We start from the raw sequence: 19,752 nt of genomic DNA, 5'->3' as shown, positions 1-19,752 counted from the left end.
ATCACTATTTTACGATCATCAATATGACTTCCTAAGGAAGAACTGGTTATGTGCATGAGGGCAGCAGTCTGAAATACATTACTGTGGGGGAAAAATGAGTGTAAAAAGCAAGGAGCAGCTATGTGATCATTGCTTAAATTAATCAGAATGAATTCTCAGAAAGAAGCAGGACTTAAGACCAAGAGCAGAGTGTTGTAATACATTACTTTGCCCATTATTTCTTTCAATTTTATTGCAACCAAACATCAGAAGTGTACACATTCAGACACTGGCTACATTTGGGTGAGAGATGGTGGCTGCACTTGGTTAAGAGGTAGAGTGGCAGGCTTTATGTGAAGGTATGGGTCATTGCACCTGCTTTCTTACTGTAAAAACAATCATCAGTATGACTTATCGTGGAGAGGGATGTGTTTGAAAGCAACAGGCTGAAATACGTTACTATGGCCATTGTTTCTTTCACTCTGATCACAGCCAAATATCAGAGGTTAACACAATTAAAAAGTGCTGACTTTTGGGTAAGGGCTGTTTGTACCCAAAAATGACTCACCATTGTTTTCACAATATTGCAGTTAAACAGAGTTTGATCTCATCCACAAACCTTGTCAGCCAGAGATCCTTTGTGTTTGTCTTTATTTCTGAGAAGTACAGGCCAAACAGGAGAGCTCCCAGTAATGAGCCTTGTGAGACCCCACTGGTGACTGGTCTTTTTCTGGAGGTATTTTTCCCTATACTGATCTTTTGAGCCCTATATGTATGCCAATTGGAAATCCATTGGGTGACATAAGGGTTTACCCCAGATGGGTAAGTTTCTCCACTATGCCTGAATGAATTATTGTGTCAAAAGCCTTGGCCAGATGTAGGTAAGTGTTATACATTGTCTTGCCTTTGTCCATTGCTTTGGTGACATTTTCAAAGAAGATTACTAGATAAGTAAGACCACCTTTGACAAACCTAAATAGGGATAAGTCCAGCATTTGTAGGTTCCCTATGTCTTTATATATTAATTCCATGATGAGTCTTTTCATGACCTTATAAACAAGGGTCCCTTCTCACCTTCAAGGACATGCTGTGAATGCTGCCATCTGTGATTTGGCATTGCAAGGTGCATATACCTTATCCTTTATAGCATAGTGAACAACCAGAGGCATAGAAACCAGACTACCTTCTTGCCCTTATAACAAGCAATCCTCCCCCTTCCATCATCAGCTACCTTAGTCTTCTGACTGCTAAGTGTATCAGAACTTTATCTTACTGCATCATGGAAATGACCTAAGATTTGCATATTTGTTTTTTTTTTTTAGTTTACTGAAAAGTCTGAGAAAAGACTTGTCAGCAAGTGTGATGCTTTAAAGTACAACTTACAGTTCTTTTTCCACCATTGTAAACAGAGAGATTAGATGTTAATCCATTAGGATGTTTTTTTTATTTTTGTTTGCCTTTTCCAATTTCCTTTACCATATATTAAGGCCTGGAAAAAAAAACATGGGCTTATTTAGCTATTCTCCCACTTCTACTTAGAGCCACAAAATAATTTTGATGGCCCATTATCTAAAGCCTCTGAGTGCTGGAAAGGAGATTGTTAAGGACTACTCTCTGGCTTGATGCCAAACTGCAACTATTGATACATTGCTGTTGAAGCAATTGAGAAAAATGGTGCTGTCTCTGTTGTGGATCATACAACAGAGGTGGCATTAATGAGTACAGCTGCATATTTCCTTTTATTGATCAACAGCCCCAAGGACAAGTGATATCATCCATGTTTTCTTCTTGGTCAGTGTACCCAGCAAACCCTCAGTGGTTCTTGTTGTAGGAATAGAAATCACTAACATGTTGTTAGAAGGGCAGCTTCCCGACAGGTATTCAGTCCCTTTTACCCTTACTTCTCTCATATCAAATGGCACTCTTTATCATTTATAAGCCCATGTTGACAATGCTACATAAATCAGTTGCAATCCACCCTGATTACAGAATTCCAGTATTAACATCTTCTTCCCATGCTACCCCAGATGATACTTTTAATCTGTATTCATCATGTAATGACAGCACAGATATGTTCCACCACCACATCTTCTATGTGCATCCAATGATGCATCTTCATGGAACAAACAGGGCAGCACATTCAGTCTTTGAAAATCAGCCATCATGTAAATTTTTAATAGTGGGTCATAGTACCATGTCTTCTTACACAAGGATATCAGTACTCAGTGTTGCCATGAAGGACAAAAACAATGCAGATCAACTAAATACTGTGGGACTAAGCATGACTTCTCTCTAAAAATGATGTTTTTTTTCTAACTCTTAGTGTGCTATTAAAGATGAATAAAAAAAGGCATCTAACATATAAAAAAGTCTTTGGTCTTGGATAGTGAGCTTTATTTTATGCACTGATACATAAAGTAGCATTTTATACTGAACAACTTAGTATAATTTATTTTAGTTATTTAACATTTGAGAAATGGATAAGTGGGCTGGTCTGTGTACCCTTTTCAGCCATGATGAAGGCCACGTGTGTGCGTGCGTGTGTGCATGCATCTAGAAATATAGGTGTGTGTGTGTGTGTGTGTGTGTGTGTGTGTGTGTGTGTGTGTGTGTGTGTGTGTGTGTGTGTGTCTGTGAGAGAGGGAGTGTGTGCATGTATATAATGAATAAGCACTAGTGAGTTTGACTGAAACATCAATCATTTATCGCAACTTAATTTCATTGAAAAACATAATTGCAAACCAATATTTGACATCTGTGATTATCAAAAGTAAAACAAAAAAACAACTTTTATGTGGGGGGTTCACCTCCACCCCACCCACAGTAATTAAATATACACACATCTGGGTTGCACAAACTCGAAGAAAGGGGAACACTCTTACATTATGTAACAGTCAAGCTAATGAAATTCGACTGTTACATAAATTTACCACCGATGAAAAACACCCGCATTTCAGCACATGATGTTTGTATGTGTATAATGAATAAATATATATATATATATATATATATATATATATATAAAATAGTTTACCATGAAAAGGGCAATCAGACTTTGTTCGAGTTCCATAAGTCCGAACGCCCAATTCGACATTTGTAAATAACGAAAAAAAATGTTGAAATATACAACAGGAATGGTAGTGTGCATTCGCTGTTGTGAATTTCATCATTTTGAATGCAGATTGCCAAACATTTTGTTAATATAGAGTATATTTTAGAGCATTTATTATAACTGTAATTGCCTTAATATTGCTACAACTCAAGTGCTCTAGGTTGCACTGCATCTAAAGTGTTTGTGTGTTTTAGATGCTTTTCTGTATATATAGACTTCTCTGTATATGTAGACTAGCTACTTATTCTGCTGTATTACTGCCACTTAAATTGTTTTTCAGTTGTGCACTTGCCTTGCTTTATTTAAAAAGTTTTAAATTGTTAATTTTGTAGAGTTTTAATTGCATTTACTGTTTAGTACTACACACTCAAGTGGGTTAGACTTTTTTGTGTTTATTTACTGTATTATTGCATTGTTTAGCCTGTTTCAACAAAAAAATATATACTATCTTGTTTGCTCGTTTCCCACCTTTTCTATCCAGTCCATATCCCAGGCCTTGCTTGTCTCAGGACTTTATTTTCTGTGCTCAGAGCTATCCAGACCTTGCTGTGGCAGAGGGAAGTCCTACTGCCTACCAGTGGGACTGGTGAGCATTGTACTGCCTATCTAACGCTAGAGGAGTGGTTTCCAGCTCTGAAATTGTAATTTTATTAGCCTTTTTGGGCTGATTTCTTTCCCTTTCAACTTTCTGGCTTAAAATGCATGTGTTTGCACATTTTTCACATCATGCAGCACTACGAGGCTACAGTTAAACTATTCCAGGTGCCAGAAAGTCTGCTCTTCAAATTTTCCCTAAAAACTAGCTGGTTTCTCAGTAGTAGCACTAAAATCTGAACCCCTGTGACCAGCACTTGCTCTAGAACCTGCTATAAAGCACTAGGAAGCCTGAAACTGACACAAGCACTCAGCTCTCCTTGTCAATAAGGAGAAATTAATCATAGGCACTAAACAGCCTACAGTTGCAAAGTACCTTGCAAAGGTAAGGGAAAACAGCTCTTAAACCTTACAAAAAAGCACATAAACAGGCATGCCCAAGGGTCAGCTTCCGGTGGTTTTTCCTGTCTACCTGGTGAATCTGGGCATACTGGGGCAATGCAGCAACTGTCTCATGTACACAGACAATCCTTTCCTCCTACCACCCAACACTACAGCCTGTGAGAGATGCACTTACATAGCCAAACTGGAAGCAAAGCTCTCTCCGGTCTAGACTGTGCTAGACAGTCAAGAGGAGAAGGCTAACACCTGCATTACACCTCTAGCAACTCATAGCCCTTCAAAACCCACACCATCAACTCCCACACATAGCAACACTAAACCCACATATGCGGAGTCCCTTAACATTAACCTGCCCAAGCAACAAGGACCTCTGAAGTCAAAACGCAAACAAACACCAGTCACAACCAAAGTGACACATAGCTCACAACACCAGTGTGCCACCCAACAACAGCCCCTAAGGCAAGACAATGTACCCAACACCTTAGACATAGGTGACTCTATAGTCAGTCACACTGATGTCCCACTCACCAGGCTGAACAAGGAGAAAATTACAGTCAGCTGCCTGTCGGGTGCCAGGATCCGCCATATAACGCATGCACTCAAGTCACTCCACAACAAGTACAAATACGACTCTGTCATTATCCATGCTGAAGTAAATGACTTGAGACGTACTTCCCTGGGCTACATGAAAAGAGACATGGAAGAGCTCTTGGATCATGTGACCCAGGCAGGTATGACCCTAGCCCTGAGTAGCATCCTGCTTTTGCCCAGAATGATACCACAGTATAAAGACAAAATGATTGACTTCAACAATTGGCTAAGCTTCTGGTGTCATTCAAAGGGGACCCAGTATTTGTCTGCCTGGGAAGACATGATCGACAAACCACGATGCTTTGCCAGAGATGGCCTGCACCTGTCACCCCTGGGATTCAGGTTACTGGCTAAAGCTTTTGCCACCCCTATAGTGCCTTTGTTAGGCAAGGTTCAAAGGATAAAACCACCACCATAACAGATACAAGCACGCAAAATCTGAAGGTAATGCTACTCAATACTAGAAGTCTAAACCTCAAAATGCACTCTCTCAAGGCACTCCTAAAAATGGAGAACATGGATATCTGTGCAGTGACTGTGACCTGGTTCAAGGCTCCAGAGAGCACCCCTGCAATACCAGGCTACAATTCTTACCACACTTTTCGGCCACAAAACCAAGACCGAAACACTAAAGGTGGAGGAGTGTCCATATTCACCAAGGATATTCACACCTCCAGGATGGTTGCCCAACACAATGCACCTGAAATTCTCCATGTGCAACTAACACTAGGTAAGACTGCAATCCAAATTGTAGCCTGCTACAGATCCCCCACCATACCCCAAGATTCTCACTACACCTTCCTAAACATACTGGAAAATATTATGATACAACCAAGCACCCTAATACTAGGTGATTTCAACTACCCTGCCATTAATTGGGAAATCTACTCGGGTACCAACTCCTTTTCCCAGCGGTTCTTGGAATTCATAAATTCCAACGCCCTGGATCAACTAATCCATTGTCCCACCAGGGGCTCCAATATCCTAGACCTGGTCATTACCAACATGGGAGATAGATGCTCCACACCAGTGGTCACCCCCTCATTGGTCAGGTCTGACCATAAGCAAATCACCCTTGACATCCACATCCCACCCCCTCCCCCCAGTAAGGAAATCTCCTTAAAAAACTTCTCCAAAGCCAACTTCATGCTACTGAAGTCAGAAGTGACAAACTTCACAACATCCACGCAGACGGGATCTGGAAGTTCGACTGCAGAATCCTACACTAAGGCACTGTACGAGCACATCCACTCGTGCATGAATCGTGCCATCCCAAATAGAACCAAGATGCTCTTCTCCAAAAAAAGGAAGCCAATCTGGTGGTCCCCTGCTATAAACAAACTATACAACAGAAGGAAGAAACTGTTGCAGAAAAGAGGAAAATCCCAGGATGCAAAAAACTCCCTCACCAGACTCAGTAAGAAGCTGAGATCCCTCATAAAATCCTCAAAAGCTAGTTATGAAAATAAAATTGCCAAAGACAACCACAAGGCATTCTATAGTTATGTCAAGAATCTAAATGGCAATGCTCAGATCTGCTCTGAGCTACAACAGAATGGCATTAAATATACTGATCCCAAGGATATTGCCAATATCCTGGCAGACCGATTTAGTGCCAACTTCACTCCCCTCTCACCCCCTAAAGGGCCCATCTCAATACCAAAAGATTGCCAAATTCTGATAATCACAGCCACACAGGTAGAAACAGCACTCTCCAAAGCTAAGAATACAGCATCCATGGGACCAGATGACATCCCAGGCTGTGTACTACATGAACTACAAAATGATCTGGCACCTCACCTAAGTGTCATGTTTAATCCTAGCCTCACCTCAGGCTTCGTGCCCCTGAGTGGCGCACAGCTACAGTTATCCCACTCCACAAGGGAGGATCCACCTTATATCCCAGGAACTACTGTCCCATCAGTCTGACAAGCCTGATCTGCAAGGGCATGGAACGCATTATCATGGAACTTATAAACAAAGACATTGGCAACTTCCAGACACTGGACCCCACCCAGTTTGTGTTTGTTAAGGGCCGATCTTATCTCCTGAATCTGATTGACTTCTTTGAATGGGTCTCCAGAGCTGTGGACGAGGGTAAAGAGGTCCACACAGCCTATCTGGACCTCACCAAGGCCTTCAACACCATCCCCCACTCTGGAATCATAGATAAATTTACTAAGCTGGGCATAAATCCCTACATCACTCAATGGGTTGCAAACTGGCTTACTGACAGAACCCAGACTGTAAAAGTAGCCAACTCCAAATCCAGTTCCAGACAAGTGACAAGTGGAGTACCTCAGGGTTCAGTCCTGGGACCACACTTGTTTGGCATCTACTTCTCTGAAGTACAGGCCAACACTATGGGACTCTGGCTAACAAAGATGACTGCAAACTGGGAGCCATCATTGAATCCCCAAATTATGTGGATATTCTACAAAAGGGCCTTACAGAAACAGATGCCTGGTGCCAGAGCCATGGGCTCAAGCTTAACACCAAGAAATGTATAGTCATCCCCTTTGCAAAAAAACATGTACCCATGAACTACCACATAGGTGACAGGACAGTAAACATCGAAAGTGTGATGAGAGACTTAGGGACACAAGTGGACAGTGGCCTCACTTTCGATAACCACATCGCCACAACAGTCAGGAAATCCTTCTACATGGCACACCTCATCACTAAGGGCTTTTCATCCAGAAAAAAGGAGGTCATTGTCCCACTGTACTCATCCCTCATTAGACCCATTATAGAGTATAATACCCCATTTGGTATGTACCTCACAAGACATCTGCAACAGCTGGAAAGGCCACAGAAATACCTCACTAAAAGAATCACAAGCCTAAAGAAGATGCCATATGCTGACCGTCTAAAAAAACTCCAGCTATACTATGTGGCATGTCGTCTACTCAGAGGCAATCTCTGCTTAACATACAAAGCCATGTCAAACCCTGAGCTGTTGGACATGCTCCACTTAAAGAAATCCCAATCCCTCAGAGCCACATGCTCCAGGGATCTAAACCTTATTATCGCAATGAACAAAACATGCTGGAGGGATAGGTTCCTGACCCAGTGACTCCCCATACTCTGGAATAGACTGCCCATACATTTCAAGCAAAGCACCTCATTTGCCCTCTTCAAAAGGAACCTTGATGATTGGATGGGAGATAGGAAATTCACCCCTGGGATCATGTCAGTCACCCTGCTAGACAGGGGCCCAGAGAAGTAAATATTATGGGAAAAAATTTCCAAGGAATTGTTATGGCTAGGCTTGCATAGTCCTTAGGGCTGATAGCCTAGTACCAAACTATGAACCTATGAACTATATTGGAGATAGGGTAATGTACCCTTTGACTCACTATAGTGTGATCTCGGAGTTTGTATATATAAATAGCAGGGGGTGTGGAGGGTGCAGGGGGGGCTTGCCGCACTGCAAAAACGTTCTTTGCTGTTGACTGAAGTGTGGTATTTTCAAACAATTTGACATTTCTGAGATGTCGACTCTTTTTTAAATGCCTTCTTTGGTCATATTTTTGTTCGATGGTTTGATTTCCAATCTTCTGCTTTGGAAATATGATAACTTGCCCAATGTCAATGCAAGATTATGATAGCAAACCTATATATAGATTTATATGTATATATACTGTGTGTGTGTGTATGTGTGTGTGTGTGTGTGTGTGTGTGTGTGTGTGTGTGTGTGTGTGTGTGTGTGTGTGTGTGTGTGTGTGTGTGTGTGTGTGTGTGTGTCTGTGTGTATATATACAAGTGGTGTCCCGCAAGGCTCAGTCCTGGGACCCCTACTGTTCGGCATATACTTCTCAGAAGTACAGGCAAACACAGGAGGACTATGGCTAACCAAGTTTGCCGATGACTGCAAACTGGGAGCCATAATTGACTTTCCAGCTGACATGACCATCCTCCAAAAGGGCCTTACTGAGACGGACACCTGGTGTCAAAGTCATGGCCTCAAGCTAAATGCCAAAAAATGCATAGTCATCCCATTTGGGAAAAACAAAACACCCACGAATTAAAACATAGGTGGCAGCCCCCTTAATACAGAAGAGGTAATAAGAGATCTGGGGACCCAGGTAGATAGTAATCTCTCCTTTGACAATCATATTGCCAAAGTAGTTAGGAAATCCTTCTATGTGGCCCATCTAAGTACTAAAGGGTTTGCATCTAGAAATAAAGAGGTTATAGTGCCCCTCTACTCGTCACTCATTAGACCCATCATAGAGTACAATGCCCCATTTGAGATGTACCTCACAAGACACTTCCAACAGCTGGAAAGACCACAAAAGTACCTCACCAAGAGGATTACTGGTCTCAAACATATGTCCTATGGTGCTTGACTGAAAAAACTCCAGCTGTACTCAGTGGCATATGGCTTACTCAGAGGTGATCTCTGCCTGACTTACAAAGCCATGTCCAACTCAGAATTGATGGACATGCTCCACCTAAAGAAATCCAAGTCACTGCAAGCCACACACTCTAGTGAGCTAAACCTCTCCACAACAATAAATAGAACATGCTGGAGGGATAGATTCCTGTCACAGAGACTCCCCATGCTTTGGAACAATATTCCAAATTTCATCAGGCAGAGCCCCTCACTAACACTCTTCAAGAGAAACATTGATGAGTGGATGGTTAACAGAAAATACACCCCTGGGATCACTTCATTGGCTCTGCTTGACAGAGGATCAGTTAATTAATCAATGGGGCGGCAAAAGCCGACACACTCTGGCTAGGCGTATAAATGCCCTTGGGCAGATAGCCTAGTACCTACCTATGAACCTATGAACCTATGTATATATACCGTATGTATATATATATATATATATATATATATATATATATATATATATATATATATATATATATATATATTTATACTTAAAATACATCAATCTCCAAAATGCCAATGTCTATTTTCTCGACAGATTTTGGTCGACAAAACAAATGTTCAAAGGGAGTGTGAAACTGACAATACCACCGAACAGCCAGAGAGCTTGTTGTTGTAGATCATGGCACAGTGAGGATAAGGGAATACCCCCCCCCCCACAATAGTGCGATCCCAAGTTAGAATATATAAGTAGTGGGGGTGTAACTGGCACAGCCCCAAACATTGTGGGTGTAGGGGGGCTTGCCCCCCTGCAGACATGTGTTTTTTTTTTTTCCTGTTCAGTCATCTGTTTTTTCTCGAAAGTGCATTTTTGGAGAAATGAACTTTCACGAAAACCGAGTCGCGAAGTTGCTTTTTGGAGAACCCTAATGTGGGTCAAAGTAGACCTATATATACACACTGAGCAGAGTGGATAAGTTGTTGACCACAGCTGTTAGCTGAGATATATAAGTATCCTGTTTTTTTTTTTGATTATTCATACAGATTATTGCTTTTAACAATTAATATATAGCACTTTTATTGTCTGCTTTTTAGTCTTCAAGTGTATTTTATTGCTATTAACTAATCTGCACAAGTAACTGATTTGTCTGCAGTTAAAAGCATTCTGTATCTTTGCAAATCTTTATCTGTTTGTGCTTTCTCTAGTGCTACTGTCTGTAGGCTATTGTCTCCACCCTCCCTCCCAGTTGGTGTCTTGCTCTTATACTTGGCTGTGCAGTTGCCCGCCCCCTACTGTAAATCTGATCTGTGACACTCCTCCCAGTCTAGTGTCATTAGCTCATTGCCTTAATATTGCTACAACTCAAGTGCTCTAGGTTGCACTGCATTTGAAGTGTGTGTGTGTTTTAGCTGCTTTTCTGTATATATAGACTTCTCTGTTTCTTTAACTAAATAAGCTCTGCAAAGTTGTTTTATTGCATTCCTGCCTGTATTTCTGAGTTTTTTTTGCACTTTTAAAGTTTGTTTTTGCTTAGTTTAACTGGTAGGCTACACACTCAAGTGCCCTAGCTGAATTAAAGCATTTACTGTGTTTCTGTACCTAATTTCTGCTACTTTGTAAAAAAAAATCATTGTTTCCCGCCTTTACTGAACTAGAATAGTCCAGTCTTCAGGTATTGCTGATCTCTGGCTGTGTCATAATTCCTGTGTTGCCCATATCCTTATTTGGATAGGAGGAAGTTTCTTTGTTCACCAGTGAGAGTGGGGAGCACTCGGCAGCCTATCTGTCCCTTGAGGAGTGGTTCCAGCCCAGTGACCTGTAGCTTATTGGCCGTTTTGGGCCATTTCCTATCTCTTTCTAACCCCCTGTTTTAAAGCCAGCTTTAGCGCGCTTTTGCGCTTGTAATTTAAAGTTTGTCCTGTTTGTTGCATTTACCTGTTGAGGCTACACACTCAAGTGCGCTAGCCTGTGTTACATATTTATTGCATTTTTCTGCTGTTTGTTGCAAAAAAGAAAAAAAAAATTATCCTTGTTTCCCATCTTTCCTGACCTAGAGTAGTCCAAATACAGGCTTTGCTGTATTCTGGACTTTTGGAAAGTTCCTGTGTTGCCCATTTCCTTTCTTGGATAAAGGGAGGCTTCTTTGTTCACCAGTGGCAGTGGGGAGCTTGGAGCAGCCTATCTATCCCTGGAGGAGTGTTCCCAGCACAAGAATCTGGTAGTCTATTGGCCGTTTTGGGTCAATTTCTAGCTCTTTCAAGTCCCCCTGTATAAAACCCGCTTTAGCACGGCTTTTCTCGATTTTGCGCATAGCGCAGCATCGGGCAGCGCCGCTTAATTGGGTTTAAACCATTCTCGGCTCCACAAAGTCTGCTCTTCACTTTTTCCCTTAGAACTGATCTAGTTCTCATAATAAACACCCTATTCCCACTCTAAAGCCTGGCACTTGTTCACTAAAGCAATTAAATAAGTCAGCACTAAACAATTAAAAGCACTACACCCTCACAAACTCCCCTTGAGTACTTTGTTCCCCATTGGCCCTTTTTTCAATTATAAAGGAATTCCCAATACTATTCTAGCATGTCGAAAGGTCAGTTGTCAATCTCCTCTCCGGTCCAGCTGGTGAATCTGGGAATCTTGAGGCAATGTTACAACTGCCTCATGTACACAGACAACCCTCTCCTCCTCCCAACAAATTCCAACACATGTGAGAGATGCAACCATATAGCCAAACTGGAGGCTAAGCTCTCTCAACTCAGTACTGGCGTAACCAGTCAAGAGGAGAAGGAAACCACACTCAGTACAATTCCAGTCTCACATAGACCTACCACGACAGCAAACCAAACACATAAACACACAAAACATACTCGGAGGCTCTAAATAAAAATCTGCCTAAGCAGCAGAGACCACCAAAGCAGACACCCAAGCAACCGCTACCCCAAAACAAAACACGTGCAACACATAGCTCACAAAGCCAGTGTGCCGAACAATCACAGCCCTTAAGGCTAAACAACACACCTGATACACTTGTAATAGGTGACTCTATCGTCAGGCACACTAACGTCCCGCTCACCAGGCTGAACAAGGAGAAGGTCACGGTGAGCTGCCTGTCGGGCGCTAGGATCCGCCACATAACACAAGCACTCCGGTCACTCCAAGGCAAGTACAAATATGACTCAGTCATTGTCCACGCTGGTGTGAATGACCTGAGGCGTACCTCTCTGGACTACATGAAAAGAGACATAGAGGAGCTCTCTGAGCATGTAGCCCAGGCCGGTATGACCCTGACCTTGAGTAGCATCTTACCCTCACCAAGAATGATGCCACAATATGAAGACAAGATGATCAATTTCAACAATTGGCTTAAGTATTGGTGTCATTCAAAGGGGATCCAATGCCTGTCTGCCTGGGATGACATGCTCGACAAGCCACGATGCTTCGCTAGGGACGGCTTGCACCTGTCACCCCTGGGCTTTTGGATATTGGCAAAGGCTCTTGCCACCCCCATAGTGCCTTTTTTAGGCAAGGCTCAAAAGACAAACCCACCTCCATAGGTATCACAAGGGATAAGAAACTAAGAGTAATGCTACTCAATGCCAGAAGTCTAAACCTCAAGATGCACCCACTCTAAACTCTCCTTAGCATGGAGAAAATCGATATCAGTGCAGTAACAGAAACCTGGTTCAAGGCTCCTTAGAGCACCCCAGCACTACCAGGTTATACCTCATACCATGTTTTTCGGCCCCAAAACTTGGACCGAACCACAAAAGGAGGGGGAGTATCAATATTCATCAAAGATACCCACACCTCCAGGTTGGTGGCACAGCATGAAGCATCAGAGACTATCCATGTGCAACTAACAGTGGGTAAAACTGCCTTCTAGTTTATAGCCTGCTACAGACCACCCTCCCAAACCCAGGAACCCCACTCGGCCTTCCTGAGAACACTGGAAAATATGAATGTCTCTCCAAACACCATTATATTGGGTGACTTCAACTACCCTAACATAGACTGGGAGCATTACTCTAGCTCCAACACCCTAGACCAAAGGTTCCAGGAATTTATAAACTCAAATGCTATGGTACAACTTGTTGCCACTCCCACACAAGGGGAAAACATACTGGACCTGATCATCACCAACATGGGGACTCTATGCTCCAGACCAGAAGTGTATCCCTCACTGGTAAGATCAGACCATAAACTAATCTCACTAGATATTCACATCCTGACCCCAGCCCCTGCCCAGAAAACCACAGTAAAAATCTTCTCTAAAGCAAATTTCACACTCCTCAAAACCGAGGTGGAATCCTACAAAGCCCCTGGGCCTGTGGAAAATACGGCCCAGACTGCAGAATCCTTTATAAATGCATTCTATGAACACCTTCAGGAATGCATGGATCATGCAATCCCAAATAAAACCAAGACCCAGTCCTCCTGTCTGGTGGACCCCAGCCATAAACAAACTATACAACAGAAGGCGGAAGCTACTACATGATAGAGCAAAATCCCAAAAAGGGAAGGCATCTCTGATCAGTATTAGCAAAAAACTACAGGCACTCATAAAATCATCTAAGGCCAGCTTCGAGAGAAAAATTGCACAGGACACTAAGGATAATCACAAGGCTTTCTTTAGTTATGTTAGGAACCTGGGTGGGAATTCCCAGATATTCTCAGAATTAGTCTAAAATGACAAAAAATACACCAAACCCACAGACATTGCCAACATCCTAGCTGACAGGTTCAGCACAAACTCCCCCCCTTCCCCACCAAAAAAGCAAATATCTATCCCAGCAGAGTGCTGCCCCCCTGACATCTCAGATGCTCAGGTAAGAGCCGCCCTCTCCAAAGCAAAAAGCACCACATCAATGGGACCAGACAGTGTCCCGGGCTGCGTCCTACATGAACTCCAAGAAGAACTAAACCCAAACATAAAACTACTGTTCAATCTCAGCCTTACTACAGGATATGTACGCAAAGAGTGGCGTACAGCAACAGTGGTCCCTCTCCAGAAAGGTGGTGCCTCAAAGGATCCTGGAAACTATCGCCCCATAAGCTTGACTAGCTTGGTCTGCAAAGTTATGGAAAGGATCATCATGGACCTCATAAATAAATATATTGAGGACCTACAGACACTGGATCCTACCCAGTTCGGCTTTGTTAAGGGCAGATCCTGCCTCTTAAACCTGGTTGATTTCTTTGAAACAGTCACCAAGGCCACTGACGAGGGGAAGGTGGTCCACACAGCCTACCTGGACCTTGCAAAAGCCTTCGATACAATACTCCACTCGGGCATTATAGATAAGCTCACCAGCTTAAATATAAACCCCTATGTCACTAGATGGATTGCAAACTGGCTCAAGGACAGAACCCACATGATTAGAATTGCTGGAGCCATGTCAAACTTCAAACCAGTTACAAGTGGCATCCCACAAGGCTCAGTTCTGGGACCTCTCTTGTTTGGTATATATTTCTCGAAGGTACAGGCTAACATGGAAGGACTGTGGCTGACCAAGTTCGCAGATGACTGCAAACTGGGCGCCATAATAGACTGTCCAGCTGACACAAGCATCCTACAAAAGGGCCTCATAGAAACAGACAACTGGTGCCAGAGCCATGGCCTCAAGCTAAATGCCAAAATGTATATAGTCATCCCCTTTGGCAAAAACAAAGGGCACACAAATTACCACATAGGTGGTAATCCATTAAGTATGGAAGAAGTAATTAGGGACCTGGGGACCCAAGTTGATAGCAATCTCTCATTTGACAACCATGTGGCCAAAGTGGTTAGAAAAACATTTTATATAGCCCACCTAATCATGAAGGGACTCACATCTAGATCAGGGGAGGTCATCGTGCCTCTTTACTCATCCCTCATCAGGCCCATAATTGAGTACAATGCCCCTTTTGGGATTTACCTTACCAGACACCTGCAGCAACTGTAAAGACCCCAAAAGTACCTCACCAAGAGGATCAAAGGGCTCAAACAGATGCCATATGCTGCCTGGTTAAAGAAACTGTAGCTCTACTCAGTGGCATACCGCCTGCTCAGAGGCGATCTGTGCCTGACATATAAAGCCATGTCCAACCCGGAATTAATGGACATGCTGTACCTCAGAAAATCCAAATCCCATCGAGCTACGCACTCGAGAGACTTGAACCTCAGCACTGAAATAAATAGGACATGCTGGAGGGACAGATTCATAACCCAGAGGCTCCCTTCACTCTGGAATAAAATCCCAGTCCAGGTTAGGCAGAGTCCCTCATTGACTCTCTTCAAGAGGAATCTTGATGAGTGGATGGGAGATAGTAGGTTTACCCCGGGTATCACTTCTGTGTCACTGTTAGACAGAGGCACAGTATACTAACCTCAAAAAAGGGCATAGCAAAATTCATTTAAAATGGGTGGCGAAAGCCAAACACACTCTAGCTAGGCTTATAAATGCCCTAGGGCAGATAGCCTAGTATGAACCTATGAACCTATATATATATATATATATATATATATATATATATATATATACATATATATAGAGTAAAAAATATATATATATAAAAACACAAACACACACACAGATATACATATATATATATATATATATATATATATATATATATATATATATATATGTATGTGTGTGTATATATATATATATATATATATATATATATATATATATATATATATATATATATGTATGTATATATAGATAGACAGATAGATAGATGCAGATAGATAGATATAGGTGCATGTGTAGATGCATTTATTAGATTATAGGTTCATAGGTAGGTTTATAGGTAAGTACTAGGCTATCGGCCCTGGGGCCTATATAAGCCTAGCCAAAAAGGTTCCCTGGCTTTCACCACCCAAGAAAATTATTTTCCTGTGCCCCTGTCAAGCAGTGCTGCAGAAGTGATCCCTGGGGTGAGTTTTCTATTTCCCAACCAGTCGTCAAGATTTTTCTTAAAGAGGGCCAATGAAGAGCTTTCCTTGACATGAATGGGTAGTTTGTTCCAGCATATGGGAAGTCTCTGGGACAGGAATCTATCCCTCCAGCATGTTCTGTTTATTGTGGTGACAAGGTTTAGGTCCCTGGAGCATGTGGTTCAGAGAGACTCAGATTTCTTTAAGTATAGCATGTCCAACAGCTCTGGGTTTGACATAGCTTTGTATATTAGGCAGAGACTGCCTCTGAGTAGGTGATATGCGACGGACTAGAGCTGGGTTTTTTTGAGATGGTCTGTGTATGGCATCTGTTTGAGGCCAGTAATCCTCTTAGTGAGGTATTTCTGTGGCCTTTCCAATTCCTGTAGGTGTCTTGTGAGATACATGCCAAACGGGGCATTGTACTCTATAATGGGGTCTGATGAGGGTTGAGTAGAGAGGAACAATGACCTCCTTTTTTCTAGAGAAGAACCCTTTTGTGATGAGGTGTGCCACGTAGAAAGATTTCCTGACTACTGTGGCAATGTGGTTATCAAAGGAGAGACTACTGTCCACCTGTGTCCCGAGGTCTCTTATCACACTTTCAATGTTTAGTGAGCTACTGCCTATGTGGTTGTTCATGGGTACCAAGATTTTCCCAAAGGGGATGACAATGCACTTCTTGGCATTGAGCTTGAGGCCATGACTTTGACACCAAGCATCTGTCCCTGTGAGGCCCTTTTGTAGAATGTCTACATCATTAGATGATTTTATTATAGCTCCCAGTTTGCAGTCATCTGCAAACTTTGTTAGCCAAAGACCTTCTGTGTTAGCCTGCAATTCAGAGAAGTTGATGCCAAACAGGAGAGGACCCAGGACCGAACCCTGTGGTACTCCACTCGTCACTGGTCTGAAGTCAAACTTGGAGTCGGCTAATTTTACTGTGTGGGTTCTGTCAGTGAGCCAGTTGGCCACCCATCTTGTGACATAGGGATTTATGCCCAGTTTGGTGAGTTTATTTATAATACCAGAGTGGGGGATGGTATCGAAAGCCTTGGTGAGGTCAAGATAGGCTGTGAGCACTACCTTGCCCTTGTCTATAGCTCTAGTGACTGCTTCAAAGAAGTCAATCAGGTTTAGTAGACATGATCTGCCTTTTACAAACCCAAACTGAGTGGGGTCCAGGGTTTGGAGGTTACCTATGTCTTTGTTTATAAGCTCCAAGATGATACGTTCCATGGCCTTGCAGACCAGCCTCATCAGGCTAATGAGGCAGTAGTTTCCAGGGTCCATGATGGCACCCCCTTTGTGGATGGGATAACTGTCACTGTGTGCCATTCAGTAGGCACATAGCCTGTGGTGAGGCTATAATTGAACATGGTACTTAGGTGGGATGCCAGTTCGTTCTGTAGTTCGTGCAGTACGCAGTCTGGGATGTTGTCTGGTCAACTTAAAAACAATTATGTTGTCTGGGGAATGAACCCAGGAGGGACCCCCCACACACACACACTACGTGGATAGTCCTGAAACTGGACCAATAAGTAGTCTCTGAACATTTAGACAGATGCTCTCCTCAAGAGCACTTTCTCCTTTCAACTAAGAAACCATTTGTAAGATTGTGCCAGTATTGATAGGCATGTCTTCATTTCCCAAACCAATGAAAACACTGCATCAAAATAATGTACTGAAATAATAAATAAGTGGAGTTGAAAGAAAATACAAAAATTATATTAAAACATTGTTTAATGTAGGGGTGCAAGTATGCCGGTACCTCCCTGCATAGTGGGCTCTTACTTATATAATTATGCATTGCTGCACTCATTCCACTTCCTGTCTAAATTATGGCAAAGTAAATAAAACACAAAAAAGTATTCCATGTATGTGTCCACCAATCAAGCCATATAAATTCACCAATAAAAAATGGAAACAGGTACATAAAAATAAAAATTCTTTAGAAAAATCACTCTAAATGACTACAGTTCTGAATGACATAATTTGATGTTTCTACCCTAAAGAGGCACAATTCATGAGACTGCCTTTGATGAACTAGTATGATTTCACATGTGCATGCATAGAATATGGGAGTGTTAGTCTAGTATGGTGCCCGCGGTTGGGTGGGCATTCAAAAGACATGCGTAAATGGGCGTGCCTTCGTTGAAGGTTGGATGTCGAGCTGGCACCTCGGCATTCGTGAAAATCTACTGCTAATCATTAGTGGACCGGAATTCCGCTGTGGCGACCCCTAACCGGGAAAAGCCGAAAGACAACAAGTCTAGTATGGTGGTAAGTGATATATGAAATGTCTTGCACTACAGGTTTAATGAATGAGTTTCATGATTTGTAGGTAATCTGTTTAGTTTTCTTATCCTACTCTACATGATATGTATCCCCCTCACTGATTCCATTTGCCAATTCTTGTAAACTTCTTATGTCAGGGTAATGTTTTCTACGAATAAATAGGTCCTTAGGTAGTTTGCATAAACTTTTATGAATGCATAGTTTTATTAATGGTTTCGCCAGTGATTTCTGTGATGCATTTTTGTTTTTAAGGTGACTTCATCACTTTGATGAATATTAATAATTTTATGAGGTTTATATTATAAATTAACTTTATAGTTTATTTATTTTAGTTAGTTTATTTTTAGTAATTTAGATAATTAGAATGAGTAATGTTTCTACTAATAGTGGTTAGTGTGTTTTAGGTCCTTATCTTTTCTATTAAGAAAAATAAATCATTTTAAAATGAGTACTGTTGTGTTTAGGAAGCTGTGTGTGCATTTCATGTGTATAGTGTACAAAACTAATTTTTATATTGTAGTGAAAGGAAAATGTGGTCTGTGTTTATTTAGTAGTTTTAGCTAAAGTAAAAGTAAGTTTAGGCTTATGGGGTTGATTTAGGTGTGCTAGATCATTTTAGGATGTCAGTGTCTTTTTTTTTTTTTTTTGAATATTTTGAATGTATAGTTTTATTTTTTTTATATTGTAGTGAATGGTAAACATCCATTCTCAGTTGTTTAATAGCTTTCATCTGTTTTAATGTAAAGTAAAGACTTTTGTGGCTGTTCAGGTCTGAATCATGGTTCATCAACGGATGCTTGAAACAGGGTTAAGCTAATGCAATAGTGGTGCTCACTGGAAATGTTTCTATCCCTTACAATTATGTTCTAGTTAAAGTTGAGAAGGAGATACTAGGGTTGTGAATGCTAATATATTTTTATTTTCTTACATGCTGCTACAGGAGGTGAAAAAGAATAATAACCATATTGTTTATACTATATAGCTGAGAATCTGTTTGTATATGTGTAAGCATATGTATCATGCATAGAGTCATACTTCAGCTTTTCCCTTTTTACAATAGCTGTATTCTTTAATTAAATATCACTCTGCACTTATGTCTTAGGGGTAACAGCCTTCACTTTTATAACTTTATGGTATTTGGATGATTGGCATGGCTTTCTGCAAACCAAAACATGCGCTAATTGCACTCATAACAGATATAGATTCTGCTAAATAAAGGGACTTGCAAAGCCATACAAAAATAAAATCTCATTTCACTGCATGAGAAATATCTTCATTGCATTTATTTCAGATGTGTTTGATTAACTTGGGAAACTTCTTATTTCAGAGTTGGTCTGAGCAAGTGCTTTCTTTTGAAAACCGTCTAAAATATGTAGGAGTTTATCAAAAATTGCTGACATTTTAGTGTTAAGTTGTTCATATAATTTCCTGTAGAACATGTTTGCTATTGATCTGAATGTCACGTTTTTTTAAAGTAAATGTGGTGCCTTGTCGACTTCCCCTATTGCCTT

This window comes from Protopterus annectens, chromosome 4.part1 (genome assembly GCF_019279795.1).
Source record: "Protopterus annectens isolate FY-2018-M chromosome 4.part1, PAN1.0, whole genome shotgun sequence".
In the NCBI taxonomy this organism is placed as follows: Eukaryota; Metazoa; Chordata; order Ceratodontiformes; family Protopteridae; genus Protopterus; species Protopterus annectens.
This window is presented reverse-complemented; position numbering follows the sequence as displayed.